This window comes from Pristiophorus japonicus, chromosome 2 (assembly GCF_044704955.1).
Source record: "Pristiophorus japonicus isolate sPriJap1 chromosome 2, sPriJap1.hap1, whole genome shotgun sequence".
In the NCBI taxonomy this organism is placed as follows: domain Eukaryota; kingdom Metazoa; phylum Chordata; class Chondrichthyes; family Pristiophoridae; genus Pristiophorus; species Pristiophorus japonicus.
Window position 1 is genome coordinate 269,164,773 of NC_091978.1, and position 16,463 is coordinate 269,181,235.

Here is a 16,463-nt window from a genome sequence, read left to right on the forward strand (position 1 = left end):
CAAAGGAACTCAACATACCGTCATTGTACCAAAGGGGCTCGGCCTGGGGTTGCACCTCAGAATCCCCTCCTCCAGTCTGCATCTGGTCTCGTCTGATCTGTGCGAGCTTCACCTGCAAGATTAAAGAGAACGTGAGAGTTAGTGCCCTTCTTTTCGTCTGTCTGAAGTGCCTTACATAGTTCAGAATATGCTAGTGTATGAGAGTCTTAAAGGTCAATGTAACTTCCATTAGCTGTGATTACTTGGTGTGGCAATGCTTGAATGGGGGGTAAGGAGGGGGTGGGGGGGCGAGGACCTAGCAGTTTGTTATGTATGCAATAAAGGTACAAACTGAGTACTGTTTAACTGACCAAGGGATAGTGTCTTCCAGACACATATGAAGACTGAGGAGGTAACAAGATGAGGAGTGGGTCTCCATTACGGAGCAGGAAGGTTAACAGTGCATGCAGGCCCTTAGAGTGGGCGAGGCTGCAAATGCAAACCTTGCATCTGGCCTGACCCACATAGAGCATGGGGTCAGACACATTCACATTGAACACAGACAGCACATTGAGCTCACAGCATGGCATGCTCAGATTAATGTAAAGTATACTTACCCTCAGCAACCAATTATGTCGACCCACTTCTGCCGACATTAGGCCGCTGTCCTGGGCACCGTGCCACTCGCTGACACAATCTCAGCGACTTCCTGCCATAGCCTGCCAAATGTTTGGGGCTGTGGCCTCCTTCCAGCCTCCGTCCTCAGTAATTCTCGACGCCTCTCCAAGGCATCAAGCAGTGCATCGACGGCAGCGTCTGAGAAGCGGTGAGCGTGCTAGGGAGCTGCTGCTGCTGCATCTGCCATCTTCACCCTGTGGGTGAGTACGTAGGGAGCGAGTATACACATGAGGCGGAGCCGCACCCAGTCACCACCTCAATTGAATCCAGGTGGCTGCAGTATGTCTATGGCTCAGTTACAAATGATGATTGCCGGCCGGATGTTGCTGCCTCACTTGCCGCCCCACTTACTGCCGCTTACTGCCTCCAGAGTAGCGTGCAACATCTGATTTAATGCTGCAATCCCCTTTTCAGGTGGAAAAACTGAATTTTGCGGTTGGAGGCGGCAACTGCCGCCCGGCGTAAAATTTTCATTCAGACGGTGACACCGCTTCAAAAATGGCGCACCAAATATCGACCCCTAAATCATAGATGTATACCATAAAAAGCAAGGGATCTGTTACTGAGCCCTGCAGAACCCCATTAGAAACAGCCTTCCATCACAAAAATATCCTTTGACCATTGCCCTTTGCTTCCTGCCACTGAGCCAATTTTGGATCCAACTTGCCACTTTCCCTTAGATCGCATGGGCTTTTACTTATGACCAGTCTGCCATGTGGGACCTTGTCAAAAGCCTTGCTAAAATCCATGTAGAATACATCAAATGCACAACCCTCATCAACCATCCTTGTTGCCTCCTCAAAACATTCAATCAAGTTAGTCAGACACAACCTTCCCTCAACAAATCCATGCTGACTGTCCTTGATTAATCCATGCCTTTCTAAATGACCATTAATCTTGTTCCTCCGAATTTTTTCCATCCATCTGCCCTCCACTGAGGTTAGGCTGACTGGTCTGTAATTATTCCCATGAAGGCCAGCACTGTCTCCTCCATGGGGGTTAAAGCATGCAGGCGTGCGTCTCCTCATCTCATTCTTTGCTGCTGCCTATAATGTGCCACCTTCTCCAGAAGAAAGAGGGAAGTGTGTCAGTGAGTGCCCTGCAATATGTTTGAGTCATGTGGCTGGCATATTAAATAGTGTGTGTGAGCTGTAAGATGAGGGTGTGAGGCTTGCAACAGTGCTAAGTATGTGAGGGTCAGGTAAAGCATAAGAATGGTAGGGTTGAGTCCTGCTTGATAGAGATTGTTGGTAGGTGAGTAATGGGGGCACAGTGAATCCAGCGGTAGATGAGGCCAGTGGGGCTATTATTGGGATATGCCATTTGATGATGAACTCACTCACCTTGACGACTCATGTGAAATTATTAAACTTCTTCCTGCACTTCTTCCTAGCATCTAGGTTCTAGGAGAAACGCTCCTGAGCATTGACCTCCACAATTACCTCTTCTCATTGCCTCCTGAGTATGTGTCTGGAGACCCTCCTGCCCTGCTGCAGATACAGGACATCTCTCCTCCTTTCCATCTCTTAGACCAAGGCTTCCAGTGCATTTTCAGAAAACCTTGGTGCATGCTCTCTTACATGGTCAACCATTCTTCAATCTTTTACAACACAGATTCTGTTCACAAACAGGACTCCCACCACCTATTCCAGCCACAACACACCTCCCCTTTAAGAGGTGCCAGCTGCCTTTAAGTAGTGCTAGCCACTCGCGATAGCAACCCTTTGCTGATGCATGCAGCCAACGAAGAGCGAGAGGAGCACTGGATGCACACAGAAATCATGTAAAGCAGCTGGCAGCGGCAATTTAACATGCCGGCATGGGTTAATCGCATACAGCAATCCTCACGACTGTTTGAGTCATATCCAATTTAAGCCCCCATAAGTCTAGTAAGAAGCTTTGTAAAACTAATATCACCACTTGTATGTATAATTGCAAGTTCTTTCTAGCACGCCTTTTTGCAAAATAACATGCAGGTGCTTCATAGTTTGCTTTCTTGAATCTATGCCTACTTCTCCATTCTGTGATGCAATAACATCCTTTCCCTGAAGACAAGCAATTAAAGGATAAGATCTGTGCAGTCTGTCCTCATTGTATCTCCATGAGCTTTTTCTCCTTCAATTCTGCAAGGGAAAATGGCAGGTGCTTCCTCCTCTGTAAGTGTCACTGCTGGCAAATGTTCATGTTGCGTTGATAATGCTGCAGATTTTCATGTGGTGATGTTAATGCTGGTATTGCTTGTTGATATCTGCAATGGTGATGCTAGATGATAAGCTTGGCTCAGTTGGCAGTACTCTGAGTCACAAGGTTGCGGGTCCAAGAATTCTAACTGAGTTCTTTGAGGAGGTGACAGGTTTGATGGACTGAGCAAATGCAGTGGATTCAGGACATTTGACAAGGTACCACACTGGAACAGGGAAGATTAAAGGGTATGTCATTAAGGGAGGAATAACAAATTGGCTTGAAAAATTGGTTAATAGGCAGAAACCAGAGTAAGGGGGAAAATTTTAACCCACCCAGCATCCCGCTGGCCGCCATTTTAACTGCTCACTGCAATTTGGTAGCTGAGCTGCCCACCAGAAGTAGAGACTCATAAATGTATGCAAATCTGTGTTCTATTATGTCAATTAAGGCTCTGTCCCAAACATATTAACTCATGTTCCCAGCAAAAAAGCAGTTTCCATAAATAATACTGCCCATGAGATAAAATCGTTAAAAAAACATTCCAAAGCACTTCACACCCAATGAAATACTTTTCAACTGTTGTAATGTAACTACAAATCTCAAATCTGGCACAAAGCCTATGGTCTACAGAGCAGTACTAATACCCGCCCTTCTATATGGCTCAGAGACGAGGACCATATACAACAGACATTTCAAAGCGCTGGAGAAGTACCACCAACGCTGCTTCCGCAATATCCTGCAAATCCACTGGGAGGATAGATGCACCAACATCAGTGTTCTCGCTCAGGTCAACATCCCCAGCATCGAAGCACTGACCACACTCGACCAGCTTCGTTGGGCAGGCCACATCGTCCGCATGCCCGACACAAGACTCCCAAAGCAAGCACTCTACTCGGCACTCCTGCACGGCAAGCGAGCCCCAGGTGGGCAGAGGAAACATTTCAAGGACACCCTCAAAGCCTCCTTGATAAAGTGCAACATCCCCACCGGCACCCGAGAATCCCTGGCCTAAAACCGCCCAAAATGGAAGAAGAACATCCGAGAAGGCGTTGAGCACCTCAAGTCGTGTCGCCAAGAGCAAGCAGACACCAAGCGCAGACAGCAGAAACAGCATGCATCAACCCAGGCTCCCCACCCACCCTTTCCTTCAGTGACTGTCTGCCCCACCTGTGACAGAGACTGTAATTCTGCCTGTAATTGGACTGTACAGCTGCCTGAGAAGTCACTTTTAGAGTGGAAACAAGTGTTCCTCGATTTTGAGGGACTGCCTATGATGATGATGATGAAATTTCAACAGTACTTAATTAGCTGTACAGGGCTTTGGAACATTCCAAGGTCGTGAAAACACAATATAAATGCAAGTTCTTTCTTTGGTGTAGAGCTCCTATTCAGTGATAATTCTGTCCATGCAGCGTGGCCATTAAAGACACAGTGTAACTATTTGTACTGCACATTTTTTGACAGACATGCATCTGTCAAGCCCCGCCCCCTGTCAAGCTTTGCCCCCCTGCCCAGAATCATTCCCTCCATGTGGTGCCGAGAAGCAGGTCCTGAGGCCCGAGACTGCTGACCTGAGACCTCAACTCTCCTAGCAACCGTGGGGCCGAGAGGGAGGGAGAGGGAGAGAGAGACTGGAGAAGGGAGAGGGAGAGAGAGGCTGGGGGGAGAGAGAGAGAGAGTGTAAGATTGGGAGAGAGAGAGGCTGGGGGAGAGAGAGAGGGAGCTGGGGGGAGAGAGAGAAAGAGAGAGACTGAGATTGGGAGAGAGAGAGACTGAGATTGGGGGGAGAGTGAGAGTGACTGAGATTGGGGGGGGAGAGTGAGAGAGACTGAAATTGGGGGGAGAGTGAGAGAGGCTGAGATTGGGGGGGAGAGTGAGAGAGACTGAGATTGGGGGGAGAGTGAGAGACTAAGATTGGGGGGGAGAGTGAGAGACTGAGATTGGGGAGGAGAGTGAGAGACTGAGATTGGGGGGGAGAGTGAGAGACTGAGATTGAGGGGAGAGTGAGAGAGACTGGGAGAACGAGAGAGACTGGGAGAGCGAGAGAGACTGGGAGAGCGAGAGAGACCGGGAGAGCGTGAGAGAACGGGAGAGTGAGAGAGACCGGGAGAGTGAGAGACACGGGTGGTGGGGGGTGGGGGGAGAGACACGGATGGGAGAAGATCGGAGGGCAGAGAGGGAACTCAGGGAAGACAGATCACGTTCTTCCAACCCCATACAAGGGACATTGTTGGAGTGGATGATATCCAGAAGTCACGACACTGTCACTATTCACTCCATACCCAATAAACATGTTAACGATCCGTACACAATGCCCCATCTATGGTGGGGTGGGGGGTGGGGGAGGGATGTACTTGGACTGGGGTAAGGCACTTTGACTGGCCCTTGCTGTCTTCTGAGGAGCTCTGTCCTCTGTCACTTCAGGAAGTCAAAGTGGATCGAGTTACAATTTGCAAAGTCAGTGAGACCTTGGGATAGGCGGTTCCAGTTACACATTCCTGTGAAACTTCAGCGAGTGGCTTATCCTCCAAGGGGACCAATCATAGACAAATGGTGGAGCATGTTGGCCATTTTTGCAGTACAAACAAGAGCGTCCTTAAAGATAAGCTCAGTGTAGAAGGGAGCTCTTAAATAGCCAGACAATTTTAGCATGTCAGTTTTTAATTAATGATGTGATTTGTTTTTAAAGCAACCCAAATGTATTATTTAATGGTTGAAGTGGTACAAGGTGAAATAGGCAGCTCAGAAAAATTTGAGAGCACCTGAGCTTTTTGCCCTAATGTTACCAACCATATTTATAGGTTACGGCATGTTTCTCTGCCCATAATTTAAGGTAGCTGCCTCTACAAACTCACAGCCAGCACAGAAGCAGTTGTAAATCTGTGCCATCTGCTGTCCAGACAGCTTCCATCACAGGAATAGCACTGCCAGTTAAAGTTACCAACACCTTCAATTGCTAAGCCTCATCTGTAATCTCAGCTAATTTGCGACCCACAGATAAATAAATGAAAGAAAGAAAGACTTGCATTTATTTGGCACCTTTCATGACCAACGGACATCTCAAAGCACTTTACAGCCAATGAAGTGGAGTGTAGTCACTGTTGTAATGTGGGAAACACAGCAGCCAATTGGCACACAGCAAGTTCCCACAAACAGCAATGCGATAATGACCAGATATTTGTTTTTTTGTTGATTGAGGGATAACTATTGGCCAGGACACTGTGGATAACTTCCCTGCTCTTCTTCGAAATAATGCCATGGGATCTTTTACGTCCACCTGAGAGAGCAGACAGGGCCTCAGTTCAACCAAGTAACTGGTGCAGGAATAATATTTCCAGCTCCTTTTCCCTCTGATCAGCACAGGCATAAGTAGCACACAAGTGCTAGGCAATGACCATAGACAATAAGTAAAAATCCAACCACCATCGCCGAGACCTCCACCAGCAACATCTTGGAGGTTACCATTGGTCAGCAGCTTAACTAACCAGCCATATCAGCACGATGGCTACAACAAGGGGACAGGCTCGATACTGTGCAATGTGCGGCTCACCTCCTGACCCTCAAAGTCGTTCCACCATCTACAAGGCTCAAATTAGGAGTCAATACTAGCCTGGATGGGTGCAGATGCAACAACACTCAGGAATACCATCCAAGACAAAGCTGTTTGTTTGATCAGTGCCCCTACCACTGCATTCAATCTCCCATCCACTTCAGCACCGATGCACTGTGACTGCAGTGTACAATATCTGCACTGGGACAACTCCGAAAGCTTATTTCGGCAGCACCTGTCAGTCCCACAACCTTTACCAGAGAAAGACAAGAGCAGCAATGTCATGGCAACACCATTACCTGCAAGTTCCCCTTCAAGGCACATACCTTCCTGAATGAGTAGCCTGCGAAGACCCACTGTCAAGGTTCATGTATGAAGAGTCATCATCATTATCACCATAGGCAGTCCCTTGGAATCGAGGAGGGCTTGCTTCCACTCCTGAAGTGAGCTCTTTGGTGTTGAACAGTCCAATACGAGAGCCACAGGCTCTGTTACAGGTGGGACAGGACATTCGGCGAGGGAAAGGGTGGGTGGGACTGGTTTGCCACGCGCTCCTTCCACTGCCTGCGCTTGACCTCTTGATGCTCTCGGCGTTGAGATTCGAAGAGCTCAACACCCTCCCGGATGTACTTTCTCCACCTAGGGGCGGTCTTCGGCCAGATTCTCCTAGGTGTCAGTGGTGATGTCGCACTTTACCAGGGAGGCTTCAAGGGTGTCCTTGTAACGTTTCCGCTGCCCACCTTTGGCTCGTTTGCTGTGAAGGAGCTCCGCATAGAGCATTTGCTTAGGGAGTCTTGTGTCTGGCATGCGAACTATGTGGCCTGCCCAGCAAAGCTCATCAAGTGTGGTCAGTGCTTCAACACTGGGGATGTTAGCCTGGACGAGGACACTGATGTTGGTGCGCCTGTCCTCCCAGGGGATTTGCAGGATCTTGCGGAGACATCGTTAATGATATATTTCCAGCAACTTGGTGTCTTCTGTACATCGTCCATGCCTCTGATCCATACAGGAGAGCGAGTATTACTACAGCCCTGTAGACCATGAGCTTGGCGGTAAATTTGAGGGCCTGGTCTTTGAACACTCTTTTCCTCAGGCAGCCGAAAGTTGCACTGGCGCACCGGAGGCGGTGTTGAATCTCAATGTCTGCTTTTGTTGATAAAAAGCTCCCGAGCTATGGGAAATGATCCACGTTGTCAAGGGCCATGCCGTGAATCTTGATAACTGGGGGGGCAGTGCTTTGCGGCGAGGACAGGCTGGTGGAGGACCTTAGTCTTACAGATGTTTAGCGTAAGGCCCATGCTTTCATATGCCTCAGTGAATGCATTGACTATATCCTGGAGTTCAGCCTCAGAATGTGCACAGACGCAGGCATCGTCCACGTACTGTAGTTCAACGACAGAGGTTGGGGTGATCTTGAGCCTGGTCTGGAGGCGGTGAAGGTTAAACAGCTCCCCACTGGTTCTGTGGTTTAGTTCCACTTCAGCAGGGAGCTTGTTGACTGCGAGGTGGAGCACGGCAGCGAGGAAGATTGAGAAGAGGGTTGGAGCGATGACGCAGCCCTGCTTGACCCCGGTCCGGACGTGGATTGGGTCTGCAATGGATCCGTTGGTAAGGATCACAGCCTGCATGTCGTTGTGGAGCAGGCGAAGGATGTTGACAAACATTTGGGGGCATCCAAAATGGAGCAAGACGCTCCACAGACCCTCACAGTTGACAGTGTCAAAGGCCTTTGTAAGGCCGAAAAAGGCCATGTATAACGGCTGGTGCTGCTCCCAGCATTTTTCCTGCAGCTGTCGCACTGCAAAAATCATGTCCGTTGTGCCCCATAGGGGACGGAATCCGCAATGTGATTCCGGGAGGAGCTCCTCGGCCACAGGGAGAAGACGGTTGAGGAGAACTCTAGCGACAGCTTTCCCAGTGGCTGATAGCAGGGAGATTCCCCTGTAGTTGCCACAGTCAGACGTGTCCCCATTTTTAAATATAGTCACGATCACCGCATCTCTGAGATCTCCAGGCATGCTCTCCTCCCTCCAGATGAGAGAGATGAGGTCATGTATCCACGCCATACTTTAGCACCTCAGGATGAAGAGTAGCCACTTGGACAACGTACCAGAGTGTGTCCACATTCCATAACGTAGTCAACGCCATCAGGAGAGGAAGAAAGGAAGGAGAAAAATTAGTAAGAATTCTTTTTTAAGATATTCTGTAGTTTATTTACTTCATGATTCCTTGCTTAAGAATTCATAGCAACACATTGCTATTAAGAACTAGTTGGTTTATTTACAAAGGTTTAACATAGAAACATAGAAAATAGGTGCAGCAGTAGGCCATTCGGCACTTCGAGCCTGCACCACCATTCAATAAGATCATGGCTGATCATTCACCTCAGTACCCCTTTACTGCTTTCTCTCCATACCCCTTGATCCCTTTAGCCATAAGGGCCATATCTAACTCCCTCTTGAATATATCCAACGAACTGGCATCAACAACTCTCTGTAGTAGAGAATTCCACTGGTTAACAACTCTCTGAGTGAAGACGCTTCTCCTCACCTCGGTCCTAAATGGCTTACCACTTATCCTTAGACTGTGACCCCTGGATCTGGACTTCCCCAACATCGGGAACATTCTTCCTGCATCTAACCTGTCCAGTCCCATCAGAATTTTATATGTTTCTATGAGATCCCCTCTCAGTCATCTAAACTCCAGTGAATACAGGCCCAGTCGATCCAATCTCTCCTCATATGTCAGTCCTGCCATCCCGGGAATCAGCCTGGTGAACCTTCACTGCACTCCCTCAATAGCAAGAATGTCCTTCCTCAGAATAGGAGACCAAACCTGAACACAATATTCCAGTTTAGGCCTCACCAAGGCCCTGTACAACTGCAGTAAGACCTCCCTGCTCCTATACTCAAATCCCCTAGCTATGAAGGCCAACATGTAATTTGCCTTCTTCACTGCCTGCTGTACCTGCATACCAACCTTCAATGACTGATGTACCATGACACCCAGGTCTCGTTGCACCTCCCCTTTTCCTAATCTGCCGCTATTCAGATAATATTCTGCCTTCATGTTTTTGCCACCAAAGTGGATAACTTCACATTTATCCACATTATACTGCATCTGCCATCACTTGCCCACTCACCTAACCTTGCCCACTCACCAAACCTGCAGTCTCTTAGCATCCTCCTCACAGCTCACACCGCCACCCAGCTTAGTGTCATCTGCAAACTTGGTGATATTACACTCAATTCCTTCATCTAAATCATTGATATATATTGTAAATAGCTGGGGTCCCAGCACTGAGCCCTGCTGCACCCCACTAGTCACTGCCTGCCATTCTGAAAAGGACCCATTTATCCCGACTCTCTGCTTCCTGTCTGCCAACCAGTTCTCTATCCATGTCAATATATTACCCCCAATACCATGTGCTTTAATTTTGTACACCAATCTCGTGTGTGGGACCTTGTCAAAAGCCTTTTGAAAGTCCAAGTACACCATATCCACTGGTTCTCCCTTGTCCACCCTACTAGTTACATCCTCAAAAAATTCTAGAAGATTTGTCAAGCATGATTTTCCTTTCATATATCCATGCTGACTTGGACCGATCCTGTCACTGCTTTCCAAATGCGCTGCTATTTCATCTTTAATAATTGATTCCAACATTTTCCCCACTACTGATGTCAGGCTAACCGGTCTATAATTCCCCGTTTTCTCTCTCCCTCTTTTTTTAAAAAGTGATGATACATTAGCTACCCTCCAGTCCATAGGAACTGATCCAGAGTCAATAGACTGTTGGAAAATGACCACCAATGCATCCACTATTTCTAGGGCCACTTCCTTAAGTACTCTGGGCTGCAGACTATCAGGCCCTGGGGATTTATCGGCCTTCAATCCCATCAATTTCCCTAACACAATTTCCTGACTAATAAGGATTTCATTCAGTTCCTCCTTCTCGCTCGACCCTCGGTCCCCTAGTATTTCCGAAAGATTATATGTGTCTTCCTTCGTGAAGATAGAACCAAAGTATTTGTTCAATTGCTCTGCCATTTCTTTGTTCTCCATTATAAATGCACCTGATTCTGACTGCAAGGGACCTACATTTGTTTTAACAATCAAACAACGCATTACCAATTCATCCACTAGGCTCACAACTGCATACCTCATCGCGGATGACCTAGACTCAACTGACTGGGTTTTTATTGAGTCTTTTGAACATTAAGTGACTGGCTAAGCTAGTTACAATGCAACAGCTCTACAACTATTTTAGTTGTGAACATTAAACAAGTTACCCCTTATTAAAGGGGTTGGGGTCACACCCAAAAACTTTCCAAGTGCCCCCTTATTTTTTTTTGTTGTTTTTTTTTGAGGGCACCAAAAAACACAAATTATACAAGTGACCCCTGTCTCCTCTATGCTCATCTTCATAGCAAAAGCATAGTGCAACCTCTAACTTAAACTACTGTGGGGGGGGGAACAGAGCCATTTGATGACCTCCACTCCCTCAGCAACCCAGCGAGGAACGTTCTGAACCAGCGCAGCTAAAGTTTTTCTGGTTTTTCTAAGGCCCCGCCCGTGCCCATGGTTTTGACAGCGGCACAGACGGACCTGATAAGCAGCACTGGCTCGGACCATCTGTTCCGGGCCAGATGGGCTCTATTGCGGCAACCTGGCATTCCGCAAAAAAATTCCGGCGTTCCTTGGCAGCAATGAGGGGGGACTCAGCGGCGGGCACGAGGAGATCCATCGCCTCACTGGCGATGGATTCTAAATCCTCTCCCGCGCCTACCATCGAGTCCCCATCTCCCTCCGGGAGGTCACAACCAGCAGCCGGTCCATCGACCGCACGGTGTACGACAATCTGACTGCACCAACCGGCCATATCTCTGTCATGATCCCACCCCCAGGAACGTCAGGAGAGGAGTTCCCCCTGGGCTCTTCCTGAGATGCCGAGTCGGGAAGCGGTACCGGACCGGGGTCCCCCTCTGCCTGGGGAGCACGGAGAGACCAGGCCGAAGAACTGCTCCAGGTCCTCCAAATCCCCAGGCACCAACATCAGGGATGGAGATTGGGGTTCCTCACCCTCCCTGCCGCCACCGTGAGCCCTTTTTCAAGGGCCAGGGACACCGCCCGCTCCAACCCCAGGAAGAACACAGCCTTCTCAGACACTTTGGAGGCTGCGACAATGGCCGAGGGACCGACTACCCCAGCCATTGCCCTCACGCACTCCTCTATGCTCATGTTGGAGTGAGTGTAGCTCTTGACCCCACTCTTTCTTGTAATGAGACTGAATGGTGGCAGGGCAGCAGGAGCCGCCGTGACCGTGGACACCACGCGTGCATAAGTTTGCGCTGGCCCTGCCACCGGCGCAGATGGATTCGCCATTACAGTGTCCCTTTAAGGGCTACAATCACCCCAATGTTACAGGCCTGAAAGGTCTTAATTGGCCTCCTTGATGAGCAGAGGGCGCTCTTAATGAGGCACACCTCTCCCCTGCTTAACAACTGGGGAGGGGCCTTTTTCCCTCTGCTCAGTTGTCTTTTTTTTAATATATTTTAAAAAGAGGAGAAAGAGGCCTCTCAGAGAGAGAGACAGTGAGAGAGAAAGAGAGGGGGGTGGAAACAAGGGAAGCTGTGAGAGCAGGTCACCCCGTACAGCTGGATGACAAACAAAGTCTTTAAACAGTGGTCTTCTGGTGGGGGAGAAGATGTCTTCACCCGGGATAGCTGGACCTACCCAGGCACAGCTCTCCACCAGGTCTCAATGATGTACCGATTGATGGGAAACAAAGAGACTTCACCGAGGTAGCTCCAGCTAACCCAGGCCAGGCAATGGGGGAGGAGTGCTTTCAGTGGTGTGTGGGGCCTAGTTGTTGGCAAGAACCCCACACACACTTAGTCACACACACACGCCCCACGATATTCCGGCCTTCTTTAATCTTCTTTCCTCCCCCCACCGATAAAACAAAGTCTTTTTGGAGAGTGCACCAATACACCCACCTGTAGCTTGTTGTAGATGGCTCATCCTCCTTCCACACAAATGGTGTTTTTTTTCAAGTTGTTTGTTGTTTTTGTTCTTTTCTTTTCCCCTCTTTCCAACTCTTTGTAGTCCTTGTTCTCCTCCTCTCCCTTGAAGTGTTGAAGCAGTTGGCCCCTTCCTCCTCTCCTGGAGAGTCAGGCTGCAGGAGCTCCTTCCTCCACATAGTCATAGCGGCAAGTGATTAGGCCACGCCCACAACAGCTCTACAACTATTAGCTGTATCAGCAATCAAGTGCCCCCCTGATTAAATGGGGGGGGGGGGGCACACTCCAAAAACTTTTCAAGTGCCCCCTTGTTTTTTTTTTGTTCTTTTTGGGTTTTTTTGAGGCACTAGAAACACAAATTATACAAGTGCCCCCTGGCTAAAAGGCGGGGGAGGGCACTAAAACTGGCAAATTAAACAAATTAACATTTAGACATAAAATCAAATTCAAATTTGTTTGCCGGGGATGATGATGCACTCCAGTCCCACCGGCACCCACCTCTCGCAGAAGGCCGCGAGCGTACCGGTGGACACCGCGTGCTCCATCTCCAGGGACAACCTGGCTCGGATGTAACCGCGGAAGAGAGGCAGGCAGTCAGGCTGAACAACCCCCTCGACCGTCCGCTGCCTGGACTGGGTGATGGCCCCCTTGGCCATGCCCAGGAGCAGTCCTACGAGGAGGCCTTCCGACCTGCCTGCTCCTCTCCACACAGGGTGCCCAAAGATCAGGAGTGTGGGACTGAAGTGCAACCAGAATTTGAGGAGCAGCCCCTTCAAATAATGGAACAGGGGCTGAAACCTTGCACACTCAGTAAAAACGTGGAACACGGACTCCCCTAGACCACAGAAATTGCAGGCGGCCTGGAAACCCATGAACCAACTTGAAAATTTATTGCACGGGACTGCTCCGTGCACCACCCTCCAGGCCAAGTCCCCAATAAATAGAGGGAGGACTCCCGCGTAGAGTGCACTCCATTGGGGACCCCCGCCCCACCTCCTCCGGAGGCCAAGATGGTGCGCCATGGCGTGTCCGGACGGCAGACGAGGATAGCAAGGTGGAGCGTGTGCAAGAGCAGCCCGTACAGGAATCCTCTCCACGCAGAACTGAAAGGCACAGAGGGGATTTCCCCGAGGAGGCTCAAGTTGTGAGGCGCCGGCTCCCGAGGGAGATTTTGGGGCTTCGCGCCAATGAGGAATTCCATCCGGACAGGGGTCAGTTCGGACGGAGTCTCCCCACGTGCCTGAGCCTCGTCGACACACCGAACGGAGTCAGGGCCCCGCTGTTTTTAGTGATTCGATGGCATTGGCTGTGCGACGGACGTCGGCCCAGTTTAGGCACCGTGCCAGTACGTCTGGCGCCATCCAGCCCGCTCCTCCAACATCGAGCACGTCCATGACCCTGGTTATAGAAACATAGATAATAGTTGCAGGAATAGGCCATTTGGCCCTTCGAGCCTGCAAAACCATTCAATAAGATCATGGCTGATCATTCCCTCAGTATCCCTTTCCTGCTTTCTCTCCTTAGCCGTAAGGGCCATATCTAACTCCCTCTTGAAAAAATTGAATGAACTGGCATCAACAACACTCTGCGGCAGGGAACTCCACAGGTTAACAACTCTCTGAGTGAAGAAGTTTCTCCTCATCTCAGTCCTAAATGGCCTACCCCTTATCCTAAAACTGTGTCCCCTGGTTCTGGACTTCCCCAAAATCGGGAACATTCTACCCGCATCTAACCTGTCCCCTCCCGTCAGAATCTTACATGTTTCAATGAGATCCCCTCTCATCCTTCTAAACTCCAATGTATAAAGGCCCAGTTGATCCAGTCTCTCCTCATATGTTAGTCCTGCCATCCCGGGAATCAGTCTGGTGAACCTTCGCTGCACTCCCTCAATAGCAAGAACATCCTTCCTCAGATTTGGAGACCAAAACTGAACACAATATTCCCGGTGAGGCCTCACCAAGGCCCTGTACAACTGCAGTAAGGCCTCCCTGCTCCTATACTCAAATCCCCTAGCTGTGAAGGCCAACATGCCATTTGCCTTCTTCACCGTCTGCTTTACCTGCATGCCAACTTTCAACGACTGATGTACCATGACACCCAGGCCTCGTAGCACCTCCCCTTTTCCTAATCTGCCGCCATTCAGATAATATTCTGCCTTCAAGTTTTTGCCACCAAAGTGGATAACCTCACATTTATCCACATTATACTGCATCTGCCATGCATTTGCCCACTCACCTAACCGGTCCAAGTCACCCTGCAGCCTCTTAGCATCCTCCTCACAGCTCACACCGCCACCCAGCTTAGTGTCATCTGCAAACTTGGAGATATTACACTCAATTCCTTCATCTAAATCATTGATGTATATTGTAAATAGCTGGCGTCCCAGCACTGAGCCCTGCGGCACCCCACTAATGACTGCCATTCTGAAAAGGACCCGTTTATTCCTACTCTTTGCTTCCTGTCTGCCAACCAGTTCTCTATCCGCATCAATACATTATCCCCAATACCATATGCTTTAATTTTGTACACCAATCTCTAGTGTAGGACCTTGTCAAAAGCCTTTTGAAAGTCCAAATACACCACATCCATTGGTTCTCCCCTGTCCACTCTACTAGTTACATCCTCAAAAAATTCTGGAAGATTTGTCAAGCATGATTTCCCTTTCATATATCCATGCTGACTTGGACCAATCCTGTCACTGCTTTCCAAATGCACTGCTATTTCATCTTTAATAATTGATTCCAACATTTTCCCCACTACTGATGTCAGACTAACCGGTCTATAATTCCCCGTTTTCTCTCTTCCTCCTTTCTTAAAAAGTGGTGTTATATTAGCTACCCTCCATTCCATAGGAACTGATCCAGAGTCGATAGACTGCTGGAAAATGATCAGTAATGCATCCACTATTTCTAGGGCCACTTTCTTAAGTACTCTGGGTTGCAGACTATCAGGCCCTGGGGATTTATCGGCCTTCAAACCCATCAATTTCCCTAACACAATTTCCTGACTAATAAGGATTTCCTTCAGTTCCTCCTTCTCCCTAGACCCTCTGTCCCCTAGTATTTCCGGAAGGTTATTTGTGTTTTCCTTCGTGAAGACAGAACCAAAGTATTTGTTCAATTGGTCTGCCATTTCTTTGTTCTCAATTATAAATTCACCTGATTCTGACTGCAAGGGACCTACGTTTGTCTTCACTGATCTTTTTCTGTTCACATATCTGTAGAAGCTTTTGCAGTCAGTTTTTATGTTTCCAGCAAGCTTCCTCTCATACTCTATTTTCCCTCTCCTAATTAAACCCTCTGTCCTTGTCTGCTGAATTCTAAATTCATCCCAGTCCTCAGATTTGCTGCTTCTTCTAGCCAATTTATATGCAAAGGATAATGGTTGATGGATGTTTTTGTGACTGGAAGGCTGTATCTAGTGGGGTTCCGCACGGCTCAGTGCAAGGTCCCTTGCTTTTTGTGGTGTATATCAATGACTTGGACTTAAATGTTGGGGGTAAGATTAAGAAGTTTGCAGATGACACTAAACTAGGCTGTGTGGGTTATAATGGAGAAGAAAGCTGCAGATGCAGGAAGATATCAATGTACTGGTCAGGTGGGCAGAACAGTGGCAAATGGAATTCAATCCGGCTATGTGTGAGGTAATGCATTTGGGGAGGTCTAACAAGGCAAAGGAATAAACATTAAATGTTACGACACTGAAAAGTGTAGAGGAACAAAGGGACCTTGGAGTGCAGGTCCACAGATCCCTGAAGGTAGCAGGCCAGGTAGATAAGATGGTTAAGAAGGCATATGGAATACTTGCCTTTGTAAGTCAAGGCATTAAATACAAGAGCAAGGATGTATACTTAAACTGTATAAAACACTGGTTGGACCGCAGCTGGAGTACTGTGTGTAGTTCTGGTTACCATATTACAGGAAATATGTGATTGCACTGGAAAGCCTGCGGATGAAATTTACAAGAATGTTGCCTGGACTGGAGAATTTTGGATATGAGGAAAGATTGGAGATACTGGGCCTGTTTTCTTTGGAACAGAGGAGGCTAAAGGA